This window comes from Misgurnus anguillicaudatus, chromosome 12 (assembly GCF_027580225.2).
Source record: "Misgurnus anguillicaudatus chromosome 12, ASM2758022v2, whole genome shotgun sequence".
Lineage (NCBI taxonomy): Eukaryota > Metazoa > Chordata > Actinopteri > Cypriniformes > Cobitidae > Misgurnus > Misgurnus anguillicaudatus.
This window is the reverse complement of record NC_073348.2, coordinates 11,090,337-11,108,727: the sequence shown is the minus strand read 5'-3', so window position 1 is coordinate 11,108,727 and position 18,391 is coordinate 11,090,337. Positions and strand designations below refer to the sequence as shown.

At 39.3% G+C, this 18,391-nt stretch overlaps 2 protein-coding genes across 6 annotated transcripts in view; one reads left to right on the top strand and one right to left on the bottom strand.

Annotated features, from left to right (window-relative positions):
• LOC129445783 (NLR family CARD domain-containing protein 3) overlaps positions 1-3,748 on the bottom strand; it is a 79,798-nt gene extending 76,050 nt beyond the window's left edge. For all 3 annotated transcript variants that reach the window (XM_073873944.1, XM_073873946.1, XM_073873947.1), the window contains exon 1: positions 3,677-3,748. The gene's annotated coding sequence lies outside the window, so the exon portion shown is untranslated. The remainder of the gene's footprint in view (positions 1-3,676) is intronic.
• A 5,071-nt stretch (positions 3,749-8,819) lies between these two features.
• Positions 8,820-18,391, top strand: part of tln1 (talin 1) — a 77,864-nt gene continuing 68,292 nt past the window's right edge. For all 3 annotated transcript variants that reach the window (XM_073873941.1, XM_073873940.1, XM_073873942.1), the window contains exon 1: positions 8,820-8,979. The gene's annotated coding sequence lies outside the window, so the exon portion shown is untranslated. The remainder of the gene's footprint in view (positions 8,980-18,391) is intronic.

Genomic DNA, 18,391 nt, shown 5'->3' with positions numbered 1-18,391 from the left:
ACTCAGCATACTGTAAGTTTGTTGTGTTATTTCAGTGATTGTCCGTTCGCGTTTATGTATCATTGTATGTATTGTTAATGACAAAATGTGTATGTCACCTATGTTTATCTTCATTAAAGTTCCTGTTTATGTTTGAGTACTCATCGTCGTCTTGTGGTTATACCCAGCATAACAGCCACAAGTATCTGTTTTAGGGCCTTTTCTTTTATCTATATACATGCTGCCCCTGGGCAATATTATTAGTTTATATAACTAGGGAATTCGTTTCCACTGTTATGCTGACAACCAGAGAAAACCTCAATTATCCAAACTGGCACGGTGCATTAAAGACATAAAATGTTGGATGACCAGTAATTTCATTATGTTAAATTGACAAGACAGAGGTACTACTTGTTGGACCAAAGACCCGGAATCACAATAATTTGAAATATAACCTGGAAAGGATAGAAGGATGTACTGTCACCTCAGCTAAAACAGTTAAAGAAGGTCTTACTGTGGGTTTACACCAAACGCGAAGCGTGCAATCACATTGTGTTGCTCGCTCTAGATTACTCGCGGGTTTTAACTTCGTGTCATGCGAATTTTTTGCTCGAGTTTTTCAACTTGGGCAAAGACGCGTTTATGGTGAATAGCACGTGTTTTCACGGCAAACGCGCCACCCATTTTTCAACTCGGGCATCAGCCGCCAATAGGGCTTGGGCGCCGCGTTGCATTCTGGGACGTCGCGGCCATGTTGGTGGCCTCGCGAATGTAAACATACAGCAAGTTGAACGAGGAGAAGCGGCGGAGTTGGGAGAATTAAAAGAAAGAAAGAAGATGTTAAAATCCGGAAAAGGATGTGGAATTTACTGGGATACGTTAAACAGGGAAGCAGGGACCGGTATGTGGACAAAATCGGAACTATTAACGGTTAGGATCCATATGAAAAAAGAGTTAATAAAGAGCCTTTTAAGATAACAGCGTGGTTGTTGTGAGAGCACGATTTCACGCCAATCTGTAAGCAAAGTCACGTATGACCTAGCTTCACAAGTAGCTTAGTTAATGCAGCAGTTTTTGCTGTCAGCAGAGGGATAGCAACAGAAAGATGAATGTTGAAATTTTCCCGTATTTTGGGCGAGTAAACCGGGACAGTTCCCTTATGTTCAATGTTGACTTAAGCTATATAAATTAATATTCAGATGTTATACTTCACTGTCATATATATAAATGTCATTTATATGTCATGTATACACATTACTGAGGGGTTGAGGTTAATGTTTGGTTTCCGATATTGAATAAAACGTAATGAAGTTTTCTGTAATCTGTCATTTTTAATGTAAATTACTTTTAATGTGTTACTTTATTATTAATACAGCAACGGTTTACCATGGTTGAAAAAATAACGACAAATTAATTAAATTAAGACACACAATTGAAAGTATGTCTATAAACAGAGCGCAGCATGGAGCGCAGCAGTAAAGGAGGCAACCAACATGGCCGCCACGACAAGTAATGACGTCACGACGCCCAAGCCCTATTCGTGTCAAACACAAAATGCACAAAAAGCACCATTCGTGCCTTTCGCGCGAGCTAGACGTGTGAATGAGGCGGAAACGCGTCTTCTGCATCGTTCCAAATGCCTCATCTGTGCCGCGGGACCTCAGGACGCGCGTCAATGCGTCTTCACATTGACTTAACATTAAAATCACTCACGCTTCACGCCTCTACCACGGTTGGTGTAAACGCAGCATACAACTTGCGCATTTGTTCAATAAGCACATCATCAGATATCTTTATGCTATGGGAACACTTCTCCAGTCATTTCTGCAACCAAAGTAAATGTTTTTTTTGTGTGCACAACATATACAAATTTACTTTTTTCCTTATGGTAATAAGACATAAATGCCCTGTTCATTCATATTTTTACATCAGTATATCAGTATATTTTTACATCAGTATATGAGCAGTACACAATTACTCAAATGTTACACAACACACACACACACACACACACACACACACACACATTCTGGTTTCCATGTTTTGTGGGGACATTCCATAGACGTAATGCATTTTATACTGTATATTTTATTCCCCTTACCTACCCCATTCCCTAACCCCAACCATCACAGAAAACTTTCTAATACTTCACAATTTCAATAAACATCATTCTGTTTGATTTATAAGGTTGTTTCCTCATGGGGACATCAAAATGTCCCCACAAGGTCACAAAAACACTGGTATTCCTATCTTTGTGGGGACAATTGGTTCCCACAATGTGATAATTACCAGGTACACACACACACACAAACACACACTATACTGTTATACTCCATATAACTCAGGCTATATCCACACGAAGCCGCTGCATTCCCTATCCGATCATTTTTTTCCCTTGCTCTAAAAAAATAATCCGTAAACACGAAACCACTGAAACCGTCTGAAAGCGGTGTAGTATATATGCCGGACCAGTATGGGGCGCTGTAATTCTGCCACAGATATACACTATACACGGAGAAGAAGACTTTGAGCATGTGCATAACCAACGTATGGTGTTGTCCATTATCGCTTATTGGTCACCACAATTGCATAGAAGCAATAGATTTTGCTGTAATAAAGCTAGTAGGCTTTAGTAGCTTCTGTAGCACGAACACAATCACGTAGTCCGCCGTTATTGTTGTTGCTGTTACGTGTAACGCTTCCGACACGTGATGTGATGAGTTTTCGCTTCACAAAATATACGGATTGGCTGTACAGACAAAACCGCAAGGGTGTCGGTTTCAGATTTATCCACTTTAGGACCCGCTTTCAAAAAATAGCTGAGTCTCCCCAAACGCCGGATCCGTGTGGATGAAACGCCAATACGATAACAAATTTATACATATGCAGTGATACGCGTCTCCGTGTGGACAGCCCCTCAATGTGCAAGCCAGAAATTAAAGGAACAATATGTAGTGGCCAAAACTGGTACTGCAATCACACAACTGGTGGCCAATACACAAAATGACAACATAAACATCAGTTGAGGGCTGGTTAATGGTGCCACGTGGTGATCACCAGTAAAAATGAGCAATTTTACCTCTTTGCAAAAGAAAAAATCCACCACCAATCAAGAATGCATGATTATATGATGCCATGGCTTTGCAATTAAAATTTACATAATGGAAGTCAATGGGGCAAAAAAGCCACAAACCACAAATGAGGGAGAAAAAAAATAAAACCTGATGCTGCACAAAAACTAAAAATGCATCAAAGCCAATGTTTTTACTAATCTTTGACATGCTCAAGACTATGAAAAAGGTTTAAAAAAATCCAGTCCACAATCACTTTTTTTTATTGAAAATCTGTCATTTTGTGTGTTTTCCCCACAAATCAGTGACATCACTTTTGAACTTGGCAATTAACATCAAGGAGTTTTAGTAAACATTTGGTAGTTTTGATCAGTACTGAGGTTGATTAACTGATTTATGAAAAATAATAATAATTTGATACATTTTCACAGCTGTTTAATAAAGTTGCTTTTTTGTCCACAAACAACCTGAAAGGTAGCTAATTTGAACAACAAGGGTTAAAAGCTGGACCTCAATACATGACTGGGCACACAGACCCAACTGGACCTGATCAGCGCAGATTTCACAGGTAATTGTTATTAACAAGTTAATTTAGAAGATGTTAAAAATTTAAGTTTGTGCCTTACCAAATAGTAGCCTTTTTTCAGTGAGCGTGACACCTTTAATTCATTCTCCTAACCAAGAAACATCCATTACTCTTTATTACTTCCTGATTGATTACGCAAGTCCAATACACTTCTTTATTTAGCTTCAAAGTCCACTTGCTGTCACAGTGATGGATGATGGAAATATGTGTGTGTGTTTTGCATAACTAACTGTTTGCCCTTTTGAACTACACCGATTGCTCGTTCAGTGCCAGGGCACACCCTAAAACTAATTTTGTGTAAAATATATGGATATTTATTAAGTTTATTTTAACAAAAGAAATAAGCATTTAAAGCAACACTTTGTCATTTTTAACCTTTAAATAATCTCTCAAATTATTTCAGTGGTAGAACAACTCTTAACTGGACAAATTCTACTGCTGCACTGCACTAATTACTAATACTAATACTAATAACTTTTTATTTTTGTCTTTATTTCAGTAAAAATATCTAAAAATTCTTACATTAAGATGTATTTTCTTGATGAGCAAAATGACCTAGGAAAATGTCAGGACTCTGCCTTGAAGTCTTGTTAAATTTGTATTTTGTCATGGTGGCAGAGTTCTGGCAGTCCCTGGCCTTGTGTGGAGGTTCATGCCTAGTTTTTGTGTTTGGCATGTACCTCCGGTGTCTTGTCATTTGTCCCCGCTCCCTCGTCCTCCTGCTTATTGTTAATTATTACTTATTCCCATCACCTGTTCCCCGCTCGTTATCTTGTTTGGTTTGCTCTATTTAATGTCAGTGTTTCTTTAGTTCTGTGCAGGATCATTGTGTTGTGTTCTCGTGTTTCGTGTAGGTTTTCAGCCTAGCTATCAAGTCTAAGTCTTAGTGTTATTTGTCAGTTTTATGTTTCATGTTGTGCACCCCCTCGTGGGTTTTTGTTTTGTAATAAAGTGTTTTCTGTTTTCCCCGACATCGTCTGCTCTTGGGTTCATCTGTCCTGATAATCCTCACAGAATGATCCTGCCCACACTGAACCCAGCGACGGTGTCGGGGTCCGTCACGTCGCCTCCAGTCAAGGTTCTGCAGCCCACTGCAGTTCGCCCAGCCTCTTGCTGGTTGACGGAGGGCGAACGCGCAGCACTCCTCAGTGCCTTTTGGAGAGCCATCGCCAGGCCGGAGCCCGCGCATCCCGCGCAGCCAGAGCCGGAGCCCGCGCATCCCGCGCAGCCGGAGCCGGAGCCCGCGCAGCCAGAGCCGGAGCCCGCGCATCCCGCGCAGCCAGAGCCGGAGCCCGCGCATCCCGCGCAGCCAGAGCCGGAGCCCGCGCATCCCGCGCAGCCAGAGCCGGAGCCCGCGCATCCCGCGCAGCCAGAGCCGGAGCCCGCGCATCCCGCGCAGCCGGAGCCCGCGCATCCCGCGCAGCCGGAGCCCGCGCATCCCGCGCAGCCGGAGCCCGCGCATCCCGCGCAGCCGGAGCCCGCGCATCCCGCGCAGCCGGAGCCGGAGCCCGCGCAGCCGGAGCCGGAGCCCGCGCAGCCGGAGCCGGAGCCCGCGCATCCCGCGGAGCCGGAGCCCGCGCATCCCGCGGAGCCGGAGCCCGCGCATCCCGCGGAGCCGGAGCCCGCGCATCCCGCGGAGCCGGAGCCCGCGCATCCCGCGGAGCCGGAGCCCGCGCATCCCGCGCAGCCGGAGCCCGCCCAGTCACAGACTGAGCCTGCGCATTCCGCGCAGCCACTGCCGGTGCCGGCGACAGAGCCCGTGCCGCCGACCCGTCCCGCGCATCCCGCGCGGGCGATTCAGCCCGCGCAGTCCCAGCTGCGTCCTCGCCCCAAACCCCCGTGGACTGTCCTGTTTTAGTGTCTTGTGGACTTCAGTGTGTTTAAGTTTTGTTTTGCACCTTTTGTTATTTTATAGTCTGATGTGTTCATAGTCTTGTCATGTTTATTATTTGTCATGTTCTTGTCTTGTGTGTTCCCTTTTTGGACGCCAGGTGGCGTCCTTTGAGAGAGGGCTACTGTCAGGACTCTGCCTTGAAGTCTTGTTAAATTTGTATTTTGTCATGGTGGCAGAGTTCTGGCAGTCCCTGGCCTTGTGTGGAGGTTCATGCCTTGTTTTTGTGTTTGGCATGTACCTCCGGTGTCTTGTCATTTGTCCCCGCTCCCTCGTCCTCCTGCTTATTGTTAATTATTACTTATTCCCATCACCTGTTCCCCGCTCGTTATCTTGTTTGGTTTGCTCTATTTAATGTCAGTGTTTCTTTAGTTCTGTGCAGGATCATTGTGTTGTGTCGTGTTACTCGTGTTCTTGTAGTTATACAAGTCAGAGTCAAAGTCAAGTCAAGTTTAGTGTTATCTGTCAGTGTTTCATGTTTTGTACCCCATTGTGGGTTTTTGTTTGTCAAATAAAGTGTTTTCTGTTTTCCCCGACATCGTCTGCATTTGGGTTCATCTGTTCCTGCAAATCCTCACAGAAAATAAGTCTAGTTTTTAGACAAAAAATATACATTTTCAGTAAATTAGTGCTTAAAACAAGCAAAAAACTGCCAATGGAATAAGAAATAAATTCTTGAAATAAGTTTACTTTTTTCATAAACCCTTAATTCAAGAAAAAAAAATGTATTCCTTTGGCAGTTTTTTGCTTGTTTTAAGCACAAATTCGCTTAAATTTTATATTTTTTTGTCTAACTATAGACTTATTTTTCTAGGTCATTTTGCTCATCAAGAAAAAAACATCTTAATTTAAGAAATTTTAGATATTTTTACTAAACACAAACAAAAATACTAAGTACACTGCAAAAAAATATTTTCAATAAAAAATTTTTTTTTGTATTTTTGTCTTGTTTCGTCTTGCTTACCCCATTGACATATTTTTTTTGCTTGTTTTATGCAAAAAATCACTTAAATTTGATATTTTTGGTCTAAAAACTAGACTTTTTTTCTTGGGTCATTTTGCTCATCAAGATAAAACATCTTAATTTAAGAATTTTTAGATATTTTTACTGAAAACAAGAAAGTCATTTTTTGCAGTGCGCTTCAACCTGAGCAGCCTCTTTGATGTGTCCATTCACTCCTGGATTCTCACAGGACTCATCAACGCATGTTCAACCTGGTGGGCTGTGAAGAATAGGGGCCAAGAGAAACGTTTTTTGGTAGCTGCCAACGACATCTTGGACCCTGCCCTCATCTCTTCATTCCAGACCAAGCATCAGGCCGGCCTCGTCCTAGACCTCATGGCCGCCTCCCTAAGTCTCTGACCACTTCTTTTTAACTTTTTTTCCTGTCTTATCTTGGGCAGTAAATGGTAAAATGCACCATACAGATACTATAGTTCATACCAGTGTTTATTTTCTTAAAGGTGCAGTGTGTAAATTTTAGCGGCATCTAGTGGTGAAGTTGCGAATTGCAACCAACGGCTCAGTCCACTGCCCAACCCTCGCTTTAAAAAAATGCATAAAGAAGCTAGGATAGCCACCACCAGACAAACATTTCATCATCAGAGACCACTTAGTAAAAATGTTTGTCCATTAGGGGCTTCTGTAGAAACACGGTGCACAAAATGGCGACCTCCATGTAAGGGGACCCTCGATGTTTGTAGATAAAACGTCTCATTCTAAGGTTATAAAAACATAACGGTTCATTATAAAAGGTCTTTATATACCACTGATAATATAGTTTTGTATATTATTTTTCATTTCTTTCAAGAGATCCTTCTTAAAATTACACACTGCACCTTTAAGGACTGGTCTTATGTTTTGGCAATACACAGCAAAATCACAAGTGTTAAATCAGCACTGATGGTGTATATATGGGGACCACCAGGTCTGATGTTCCTCATATAAACACCAGCAGTGTACATTTAACACTGCTTATTTTGCTATGTAGAAGCAGTAATTTGTGTCATTATTTCATAAGAACGGGACCCAAGTGCAAGGTAAAGATGAACTCAAAGGGGTTTATTGAACAGAAAAAGCCCACGTGGGGGCAAAAGACAAAACATTAACAAGACTATGACAAGATTTCTTGACTTTTTACTATTGACTTAACAATGACAGTCGTCAGACAAACCAATAATGAACAATTAACGAGGAAACAAGGTGGCAGGGGCAGAGACAAGACACAGCAGCAGGCAGCCCAAACTAAAGACCACATGCCACCACCACACACACCACATTTCTGCCACATGAACTATGAATTACTATGACAGACTGGCAGGATCATGGCAGATTTGTGTTAAGTCTATGTAACTTATAATGTCTCAGTGACTGTGTTTGTCCCCGAGCTACAGATGGTGACTGGTGGACTGGGTTGATTAGCTGACATGTGTTCAAATTAACAGGCTTTAAAATAGTCTCTCTCTCTCAGACAGTTTGGGAGAGTTGCTTGGTGGCATCTGCGCATTTTGTTACGAAGGTCATGGAGACCATTGCCAAACTCGAGGAATTCTGCAAACTGTTTTTAATAAGTGGCTCATGATGCCAAAAATCAAAAAAACATCATGATATGATGGGATGGGTGGGAGGCTTTGGTGCACAGGGGAAACTGAGACTCACGTGAATGTCTTCAGAGGGGGCCATCCTAGGATTTTCTACTGGGGGCCCAATCTTATGCTGTGTATTTATAAGTACAGGACATATCTAAATAATTTAAAGTTCAATAAGCTTTAAAATAACCAATAAACAGTTCTAGACCAGTATTGTAGAAATGTTACAATGGTCTAAACGGGTCATGAAGACTTTTTGGTGAAAGGGTGGGAACCAGTGTCACCACAGCAAAATCACACACCTGAATACATTTAACCTTTTTCTTAAAAGTGTTTTATGCAGTTGTAAAATTTCCTTAGTTAAATATGATGTAATAGAAAAGAAGTTATTTTACAAAAACTTCAAAATGTATTACCACGCTAGTACGACTGAAGCGTGTAAATAATACGTTGAACACAAGATGGTGCTGAATTCACATTTCCTTCAACAAACCATCTATGAAACTATCATCTTTAAAAAGGAAATACAGCGGTACGAATCTCGTCAAATTAAACGTTAAAGGCTCTAAAAAATATTGTAAACAAATGCCGTGGTTTTAAGGTATGCAGACCTCAACAAAACAATTTTAATAAGACTAAAAGTTACGTGAAGCAATTCACGAAGAAAGTTGTGATGTGGGAGGCAGCTGCGCGCGCGTGTGCGTGCTCGCGCGCAGGGTGGAGTTAAACACAACGGTGCAGAAATCACATCTGACGTTACATACCAGCTTTTACACGACAGGAACTTTCTGCTGGGGGATTGGGAGTGTTAATATATCGGTAATTGTCCGAAAGTGGACAACTGTAGATCGAAGAAATCTGAGGTAAGAGCAAAAACTTACTTCCGCTCTCTAAGTTTTATCACTTCAGCTAAAGCTGCTAGAGTTTCTAAAGTTTTTCTCCAGTGGGGAAGTTTCCTTCTGAGGCGACGATCGACTTTTGAGTTAAAACCAACAATTAATCGCGATTTGATTTAAATAAGACACCGTATTTGAACATTCTTCGATACAAAATAGTATAACGTTAAAGAGAGACAGAGTGCGCGAGAGATGATTCAGTGCATGTTTAAGTTGACATTTTGAGACAAGAATGTACAGTCTATAACGGAAGCGATGTGAGGCATTTTACCCGTTATACAGTTCAGTAAGAGGACACTCGGTTCGTTTTGTCTATTTAAGCAAATCTTTATCGTGTCGTACAGTTTGTTGAAAGTTTGAAGTGCAACGCGCGCACAAGTCAGTATGTGAGATAAGTTACTGTAACAGTTAACTAACTTTTACTTGAGTAAAAACGCGGCCTACACTTATTTCTGCAGTACAGACTTGTTGCTTTATTTCGTCTCTTATTCCTGTCATAATTTTTTACTATGATTCATGCGTGAACACACACCCAAATCCATAAAGTCTGATCGTCTAGACTTATCTGAAAGTATGCATTAATGTGTTTATTAATACCCTCTTCTGACTAATGTATGCTTCATACTGACCCACAGATCTTAAATGTTGACATTATGTTTTTGTAAAGAATCTGTCAGTGTCCGATTCATACATTGGCTGTCTTTTCTTAAGTAATACATCAGTTTTGAAGTGTGCTTTCATAGAGGAAGTTGTGCTGGAGGATTATGCGCCCTCAGGGATAAAATAACTGAGCTCAGATCGGGTGTGGTAACATGCAAACGTGCCTGCTAGAAACAACTGAATCCGATTCTGTTGTTGCACATTTAATCCTGTAGATTTCTTACAACACCTAATTGTCTAGTCATACTTTGTGAAAAGTTACCCACATTGCTTGTAGTTTTACTGCATGTGCTGTGTGACGTGTTGAGTCTATAGCTGCTGATGTGTGTTAGGCGCTTGACAAGGCATTCAGTTCAATTATATCATGGAGCTTGGTTTATTTCAGACAGTTCATTTATTTGTGAACTAGCAACGTTAAGTTAAAAGAATCACTGAGTGTCTATTGCATTTACTATAGGCCTATATGGTGGTGATTATTATTATTAGCCTATTATATGTAATATGTATACATAAACGATGGAAATTGTATATATAAGTATACGTTCTTACTGACTGGTCACTGTTTTTAGTTTTTACAATTTGATGTTTCCAGCTACTTTTGCTAGATCATTTTAAATCACACTGTTATCTGACAGATGTGTCAAAGAAGGCTTTCAATAAGACTATCTGATGTCGGTTTTATTAAGTCAGTAATCTGGATTCTGAATTATAATTCAGCGTATATATGTTTGCACTGTTGTATAGCTTATTCAGATCTGAATATTCTGATTCACTGATACTAACATTATTTTACATCTGTGCATAACTGCACTCCATGTCCAGACAAATGTAATTGTGGATGATAACTGTATTAGGTCTAGATTAATACAGTTATTAGATAAAAAGACAAGCTATTGAGGAATAATTTTGTAGATAAAAACATTTATGTATGAGTGCAATGCTGCTCTTTGTTCTATTTTTCTCCACAAAATGTCTAATTCTGATTATTAATACATCTGGTCACCAAAAAAGTATTTTGTATTTCTTATAATTTATTTTGCAGGATTACCTTGTGTTTTATACATTTTTAAATATGTCTGTACGGCCTATACCAGCTTTGTTAAAATGTATGAAAAGCCCTATAGAAATACATTTGACTTGAATTCAACCCACAGTCATGCTGTTTTAGTTTTGATTAGAGGAAGCTGCAGCATGTTATATTAAATGAAATTAAGGGTCCTTTACTCTGTCTAAAATACTGTATGATCTGATACATTGCAATACTGTAAACGAGGCGATATATTGGGATATTTCCTATTTTGGGATTATAATAGGATATCATTTAAGGAAAGCTGTCATTTGAGAACACACCATCATAGTAATAGTATAGTGACGCGCCCCTGTACTATTACTTCCTGTCACTTCCTGTTTAAGTTCAGAGATAAGATGAATGCTAGTTGGGATGTAAACTCCAAACGAAACAACTGCCATGAATTGTGTATGATAAAAAAAAATACTTGCATGTGTGCACAACCTCCTATGTGTAAGGACACTTTAAAACTATTACTAAAGAAAATAGAGACAACGTATGAATCGGACACTTACACATTCTTAACGAAAAAATAATGTCAACATTTAAGCCTTATAGGTCAATGAAGCATACATTACTCAAAAGAGTGAATTAATAAAAATCTAGGGGCGGTTTCCTGGACAGGGATTAGACTAGTCCTAGACTAAAATAAATGTAAGAGGTGTCCAAACTTGCACTTACATATCTTAAAATACATCTGTGTACTTTGTTTTGTCCCCCTCAAAATGCACACAAGTAATCTTTTAAGTAAGGCATGTTTGTTAAAACTAGTTAAATTTCATAATTAAACTAAGGTCTAGTCCTACCTTAAAATAATCCCTGTCCGGGAAACCACCCCGTAATTGCATCATTTCAGATTGGTCTAGATGGTCAGACTTGATGGTTTGGGTGTGTTCACGCATGAATCATAGTAAAAAATTATGACAGGAATAAGAGATGAAACAACTGCCATGAATCTTGTATGAAGAAAAACAATATTGCATTTTTATTTTAGAATCGTACATTATAAAAAAACAAAATGTTGCGATACTCGCATGTGTGAGTATTTTCTTACACCTTCTCACCTGTAAACGTCATTGTTTATTCACAACAGGTCTCTGTGGATATCTTGAGTAAATAATAGTTATTTGCGTATGATATTTGATACATCAGCTTATTATTTGAAATGTACCTGATTCCACACATAACACTGAGAAAATTTTGAGAATTCACAGAATAAGGTAGTGTGCACTGCACACCAAACCGTTTACGCCGGAGGCCCGCATATGTTTTTTAATTGTTTCCAATTGAAGCGGTGCACTTTTCAGAAACGCCAGCAGCAGACGGGTGTTGAAAAATTTTCAACTTTGGGTGAAACACTCAGCTCATCAATGCAATTTCTTACTTGGCCATCCAATAACAGCGGAGGAGGGCCGGGACAAATATCACACAACATCGTTTAATGACTGCTAAACAAAGCAGAAGTATTATAGCAACCAAAGCGCTGAGCTGAAAAAAACTGGCAAGCGCCTACAGTCAGCATCCGCCTGCCTTTTTTAGGCGCGTTTAAATGTTTGGTGTGCAGGCCCCCTAAGATTTCTGTCTTCTGCTGTTTTAAAAAAAGATTGTTAGGAAGACATGTTAGTAATGGGTTTTATTACAGTTCAGCATACACACGCACAGCCGGCAGTTGAGTAAGGGGTGTAAATAATGCTGTAGCAGGTCTGTGTGCAGACTTGCTCAATACAGTTAACAGCAGGCTTCTCTACACCCAACCCACCCATATAACAAGCTTGCCATTGATCGAATACGATGTAGTATCGCGGTGGGCTTCAGAGAAAGAAAAGTTTCTTTGTACTCCATCTAAGAGAAGTGTGGAGGAGTGGATGATGACCTGTTCATCCAGCAAACTCTTATCAGCCCACATCACGAGACATTGTGTCTGTGTTTGTGTGTATTCAAAGCTTGATACTAGGGGTGGGACAAAAAATCGATTCTTCGATGAATCGCGATTCGGACGTGGGCCGATTCTGAATCGATTCACAAATGTCAAGAATCGATTCTTATATGTTATTTTACAAAATAATAACGTGACGTTATCAGAACCAAAAAGCGTAACTCAACTGGGGAAGCGGTGATGCACACGGACAACGTAAGAGAGCGCGCACTGTCTGGACGAGCACATAGCGGAGCTTACAAGAGCAGAAGAGAAAGAACACTTTAAATGCTTGTATGACTATACTGCATATATCTCGATTCTTTTTGAGGAGTTTTTAAAAAATCCTTGAGTACATGTCGAGTACTCCTTAAAATAGCGGAGATGCGGTTTAGTGAAACAAACTAAACAATTACAACAGTATCAGAAGCATACAAATCAGCGCTACGCTGCCTCTCTCCCTCTCTCGTTTGCTCGCTCACACACAGACACCGTGCGCGTCTCTCCTGCGTGAGACAAGAATGCGCATCCTTGTTAATTGTGGAAGTTAAAAACGACTGAGCTGCAGTGGCCTGGCAAAACACATTTGAGACATAAGGCGCAGCAACTCAAAAAGACCTGCGTGTTTCACAATTACTCTAAAAGACCATAATGACAATTTCGCGCGTGGAGCAGCAGTTATGTGTGATCTACCTGCATTGCCTTTGCAATCGACGTATTGGACACCCCTGCCCAAAACCATCCGCTGACTGTTTAGATATAACATGAATATACTTCTGTAAAAATATGCACATAGTTTGTTATTCAGTCACTGGGTGCGCTGCATTATATAAATACAGTAATACTGCCAATCACTGTTTATAATGATGATGATTAGACGCTTAACGTTAGTCAGTTCGTGGAAGTTAATTCCGGTTAACATATAGAATTAATATGTCACGTTTAATTACTATTTTTACTGGTTTTAATGTCTTACAACAGAAACAGGACATATATGTATATAAGAATGACATTATTTATCCCTTAGTTGCATTAAAGTACAGTATATGACAGTTTAGAGACTAGTAGCAAAAGCGCAAACATTAACCTGGCTTTGAAAGCAAATGTGACATAATGACGTCACAGATATGCAAATTAGCACGTCAAGAATCGATTCTGAATCGAATCGGGACCCCAAGAATCGATTCTGAATCGATTCATGAAGGTCCAAGCGATTCCCACCCCTACTTGATACAGTCAGGTAGAAACTTTGAAGGTTTAAGACTTCATGTGGCTCTGATAACTGAGGGGCATCAAGTTGATAATGTTTCACTCACTTTTCAATGAGTAGTACACATGTAGTGATTTATATACATTCAGCTGTACAGATTGTCAATGTGACATGTAATTTGCTGTTACATGCAAAAGTCCATTATTAAGCACAAAATTGGCTCAACCTAATTAATATTCATGAGGTAAGACATGGCTATTTAAAGTGACCGCTTCCAGCGCATTGCCTGTGCATCACATCGGAACCGCTTTTAGAACCGAAACTTAAGAATTACGTGCTGTTCTGGTTCCTTTTAAAAAACAGAACCGGTTTTGAATAAGAACTGGTTCTCGGTTCCCAGCCCTACGCATAAGCCAAAAATGCACTAAATCGCATGTTTCAGCTGCTGTGATGGGACATTTCTATGCAATTGAATTTGTCATTTATATTAGTATTCCATTTTTAAAATGTGTCTTGTTTCAAATGAGACTTAAAGAATAGCATGTTTTAATGTCTTTAAGCTGATTTCTGGGATTATAGGACATGGGCCAATCCCAAAATTTGCTTGGCTGTATAAAAGATGTGTAATTTAATAATTGCAAAAGGCAACAATTTTGCATGTGTTAATGTAGCATTGTAGAGCGATTGCAGTTGTAGCGTGACACTAGGGGTGGCCGGTATGACCAATATATATATTGGTCAAACGGTATATGTTTTTCAGTTTATATTGTTTTTGAAATAAAGAAATTTGCAGAAATTTCCAACTTACTATAGACCGTTTCATCGGGCGCACGTGCAGTGATGTGATAAGCGTCTGGTCCGAACTTTACTTCCGGTTTCTGTTTGTTTAATGGTCTGACTAGTTGCTGAAACTGAACTCTTAAAGCAACACTAAAGAGTTTTTTTTTTACCTTAAAATAATGTTTCCAAAAAATTTTTTTCATCCACTCGAAACAGGGTGAACTGCACTTTCACATTCGCTTTGCAGCCCTCTATCGGCCAAAACCGCACTAAAGAAGTTTCCAACTGTCTGGGTCGCGGTCCTGTAGTTTGAGTGAAAACTACAAAAACTTGCTTTATGGCAGACCTACAATCCAATCAGAGCCAGCTTTGCTGCAGTAGGCTAAATTATTTACGGCAGTGGTAATGGACAAATCTGCCTCCAACCTGTAGGGGGAGCAAAGAGCAAAAACTCTTTAGTGTTGCTTTAAACAAATACCTCGTCGAAAATAACAAATGTTTTGGGTTCCTGTGTAATCTACGTGTTTTTTATTTTGCTTGTTATATAAATAAACTACTTTAAAAGGACTTTGTTGTTGTTCTTCGTGGAGTTTACCGGAAGTTACGTGATGACTACGAAAGCCGCTTGTTAATGTTGTTACTGCTGAAACCGTCTATTTTGTATTTATGCATACAGTACATAAAAAATAGGCAAAATGTATAATGAACAGGTATGAATATATGCAAACCTAGAGACAGGATTAATACATGTATATGAGAGACGGATCTCTAAATATAGATATTGTAAATATGCGGGTGATATGAAAGCGAGCGAGCGATATACCCGTGTTAGATTCACTGGCACTTATTTTGAAATGACAGAAATTACTCGTTTATTTGTTATGAGTGAAAAATTTAACATGTTTCTCCATCACACTCAGTCAAACATGCGGGAGTGCCGAGTTAACCACGCCCACTTATTTACAATTCGCGACATGCACGAAATACAAAAATCTGTTTCGTCTGACATTTTATTTCACTGTAACGGAATATACCGTCATACACCTGCTAAGACTTTTATAATAGTCAAAGTCATCAATGTCATCTATAAAAGTTTATCAGTTTATCAATGTCATCTATAAAACTACCTTACTGTTTCTCCAGTTTGACCCAGTATGTGTAATAGATTTGGCCATCTGAGGTGAACTGGTGACTGGTGCTGGATTTATGTTATGTGTAGTGGTCTACACTCTCTCCAGTTTAGGAGATCTGGACTGATGGTTTGTTTCTAGGAGCATGGGTTTCTTGCCAGTATTTGGAAGCAGCCATATTTGGTCAAATCACCTTCTGTACTATTATTCCTAAGGCATGAGACATTATTCTGAGCCTTATTGCCTCAGTCTCGAAAACGGTCATAGTCTAATTAAATTATGGTGGATAGGTTAAAAACCGGGCTCTGATAATGACAGTTAACACCATAAGAACAGTCTGTAGTTTTAGTCAGCGAGGTTGGTTGCAGTGATATTGTCCAATTGATCTCTTTGTTGTAGAGAGAGAGATCCTCCTTTTTGTTGAATATCTTTGACTGTTTCTCACAAAGAGATCAAATGAATTGACCAGGACACTAAAGCAGAGTAGAGTTTAATAGAAAAAAAGATTTATCTACCCAATTGTTTTTGTTTTTATAGATCATTTAGTTCAAATGTCAAAACTTCTCAACTGTATATTAGGAACTGGCACACACCACAGCTTGCAAAATTTTAAGCCAAACCTCAAGCAAGGTTGATTTGGTTTTGGTTTCACTATAAAGCCATAGTAGGTTGGAACAACACAAGGATGAATAAATACTGGCTCTTTTTTCTGGTAACTGCCCCTTTAAATGTACTGTATGTAGATGTATGTCTTAGATATAAAAATGTCAGCATTTGTTATGTTGTGACAGCAATAGACTTCTTGAGAATGTGACTGTTACTGTAACAGAAATTGTCAGTGTATGTGTAGAAGCAGATGTTTTCTTTGTGTTAGAAAGAGATAACAGCTGCACGACTTTGATAGCTTCATGGAAGACCATCATATGACGGAAAAGCAACTGAAGGCTTCCTGTTTGTGTGGGATCATGGCCAGAGGAATGTGGTTTGGTGTAATTTTGTTTTGATCCATGAGAAGTTTCATCACTAGGAATGCAAGCGAAATTATTCGGCAGAAAATAGTAAAAAACAAATTTTTGTGAAAAATGCTGAATAAATTTTAGTTAACAGTGAGGTCTTTGACGCAATCAAATTAACCAGCGCAGGGTAGGAGACGCGCAAATGCAGCAAACATGTTGGTAAACATCTTAAGTGACAGAGAAAGATGCACAAACATACAGCACTACAAGTTTCCTTTATCATTTAAAATTAAGACATCCTGAACACCATGCAGCGTAAAAGAAAGAGATGGCGGCATGGGTGATCCTTGGTATATGTCTGCTGAATGGACAAACACGGAGAACGAAAGACTTTAGCTCTTCATCTCATGTCATAGAACAGGGGTGTCAAACTCAAGGCCCGCGGGCCAAATCCGTCCCGCCCCCTCATTTCATCTGGCCCGCGAGAGTTAACAAATTATGTTAATTATGTGGCCCGCGAGAGTTTACAGATTATTTTATTGTTATTATACGTTTTTTTTTTTGCAGGTTATTTCCAACATTGACTTTTGTAAAGAGGGCAATAAATGACAAGCCAGAGTATATTTGTCTAATAAATGCATATTGTGGTGGAGATTTTAAAACAGATTAGTATTTTAAAATGCCTCTCATTTTCTTACCTGCACAATGAAGGATAACAGAACATTTTGAGTGTACTCACACACAACATGTGTTTTTGTCACCACAATTATTTTAAAAATAATCTGTAGAATAGTTGTACTCTATACACTTTGTCATTATTTGCCTGGGCTTCTACTTTCAAAGCTAGGTATTAATTGAGTTAGTAACAAAACCAATAGTAAGCAAATGCAGAGAAAATTATGCAATGTACAGTAATAAAAGAGTTGATACATTCATACAGTCCTTCAAATACACCCGGCCCTTTGAAAATAACCGTAATGCTGATGTGGCCCGCGATGAAATTGAGTTTGACACCCCTGTCATAGAACGATGAAGAGTGTCAGCAGTATGTAATAAAAACTTCCTACAACAAGTACAATTCAATATTGACAAACAAGCTTATATTAAACCAAAACCTTTATTAACAAAAGCTTCTTGTTGGCCATCTTCTGTCAATCTTGCGTTCCGTTTGCTCGTGCTTGACTGTGCACGTAGGTGCTGCTCAACATACAGTAATAAGCATTGTTGCAAGTTTCTTAAGGCAGAGTAATGCATATGTTATTTGCATTTTGCACGGGAATAGAAAATTGGATTAATAACCGTTAAGCCAAGACTCGTTTATGTGGTCGAATGTAAATGGAACAGTTTTTAATACGTCTATCTATATAGCTATCTGATCAGAGAAGTGACCCGGTTTAAAAAGACCATAATAAAGACTGCTGGAATGTAAAATATCATTGTTAAATAATGTGAAATAAATATAGTAAAAATCACATTCTGAAAATGCAATGGTGAGAAAATTGGCAAAATAATTAGGAAATGAAAAATAAAAAAAAATGTTTATTTTTTTCCAGCTTCGGCCAAGAATTTTCCTTTTGTTGCATCCCTACTCATCACCACATGCAAATTTAAGGATGTCAGTAGAATCGCTAGTTTTCCTAGACATTTGTAGTAATGCTT